Raw genomic sequence first — 2,119 nt, 5'->3', positions numbered from 1 at the left:
CAGAGGCCAATATAATAGTCATCCCAAAAGAGGGCAAAGACCCACAACATCCACAAAACTACCGTCCCATCTCCCTAATTAACGTAGACTGCAAGATCTATGCTAAGGTCCTAGCGGCGAGACTAAACACGCAGCTCCCAAACCTGATCCATAATTCTCAGGTGGGTTTCCTCAAAAACAGGATGTCCCAAGACAATACGAGACTCTTATGTCACTTAATAAACCACGCCTCCACCAACTACGAACCAGCAGTTATGATCGCACTCGATGCCGAAAAAGCGTTTGACAGAGTGTCGTGGCCCTTCCTTGACCAATGCATGCAAAAGTTCGGGCTAGGAAAAAACTATAGAGGAATGGTGATGCGCTCTATAACGAACCGAAAGCCCGTGTGGTAGTCAATGGGGGCACCTCTGAGCCGCTATTCCTAGAAAGAGGTACGAGACAAGGTTGTCCACTTTCCCCAGCACTTTTCCTACTCTCCCTAGAGCCACTACTGTCCATGATCAGGAATAACTCTGAAATAAAAGGAATCCAAATCAGGGGGGATACGGTTAACCTAGCTGCATATGCAGATGACATACTCATTACAACAGAGAACCCTGGTCCCTCGATAGCAGCCCTAATGTCCACCATTGAGGAATACGCACAGGTATCAGGCTATAAACTCAACAGGGACAAGTCTGAATGCAAACGTCTTAATGTGCATACAACTAGGGCAGTATTAGGAGACTCAGGGTTGGCTTGGCAAAAAAAATTCTTGAAATATCTTGGTCTTTACTTCTGGACGGATCTCAAATCAACACTTGACTACAATGAAAAGATAATACTAAACAAGTTGAAAGAGAAATTAGACACATGGTCACCAAAGTTTGTCAGTTGGTGGGGCAGAGTGGAAACAATAAAAATGATGCTAACACCCATGGTTAACTACCTGCTCAGTATGCTCCCACTCATAACCACAGAGGACTTCCACAAAAAGTTGGATATCCTGACAAATAAATTCCTCTGGAGAGAAAAAAACCCAGGATAAGCCTACAGAAACTAAAACTAAGCAAAAACTTAGGAGGACTCAACCTTACCAACTTCAAAACATTCCAGACAGCATGCCTAGCCAAACAAGGGATATACTGGATCTCACCAGAGCAGGATTATACACCAGCATGGCTGGCGCTAGAGAGAGTAATCCTAAAAGGTCTCGATCCCTTAGCCCTACTCACAGACAATAAACACCCCGAGGCCAATAACACCATACTCAAAAGCACCAAGAACGCCCTCCTCAAAGTTGACAAAAGAATGGAGAGGAGCATTAAAAACACGAGATGGGAATCCATTTGGTTCAACACTAAAATAAAGTACAAAGACAAGATACTTAACATTAACTCCTGGTACGAACTGGGTATCTCCACTCCCAACCAGCTAGAAAGGCTCAGTAGCCCGCTCACATTCAACACCCTAAAACATCTGCACAACCTACCAGATATTGAATTCTATAGCTTTCTAAAAATAAGGGCGGCGCTCACGAGAGCAGATCTTAGCAAGGAGGTCCCATCAATTCTGCAGTACTTGGTGAACCTAAACAAACTGGCCACCAAACGTCGCACCTATACAAACTCCTATGCCCGGTATCGACAAGACTAAACAGCAAAGCACTAGAATACTGGGAAGCCCAACATACTAGACACTTCAGTGAGAAGGAAAAGATTCGCCTTTGGACCTCAGCAGCCTCAAATAAAGTCACCCCAACCTTAGCACAAACCAAATACTGGCTCCTCCATAAAGCGTACTGGACCCCAGCCCGCCTGATGGCTGTTTGGAGCCGTGATAGCGACCTATGCTGGAATTACCATAAACAAAAAGGTGACCTAGCACACCTTATCTTTTACTGCCCCAAGGTCAAGTAATTCTGGAGTAAAATAGGAGAATTCACAAATATCATAATGGGGTACTCACTGCAACCAGACTTCCTAGGGGTAGTCGCCGCCTTCATGACTCCAGAAATTCAGTCCAAAAACAATAGTGATCTGATCGACCTTCTGCTCACAGCGGCTGTTAAAACTATCCTAGCTAACTGGAAAGACACAGGGAAGGCATCCTTCAAAAGTTGGTTCAATTGGATCAC

This window comes from Lissotriton vulgaris, chromosome 4_1, assembly GCF_964263255.1.
Source record: "Lissotriton vulgaris chromosome 4_1, aLisVul1.2, whole genome shotgun sequence".
In the NCBI taxonomy this organism is placed as follows: Eukaryota; Metazoa; Chordata; class Amphibia; order Caudata; family Salamandridae; genus Lissotriton; species Lissotriton vulgaris.
The sequence above is the reverse complement of the archived record's forward strand: the minus strand, read 5'-3'. Positions refer to the sequence as shown.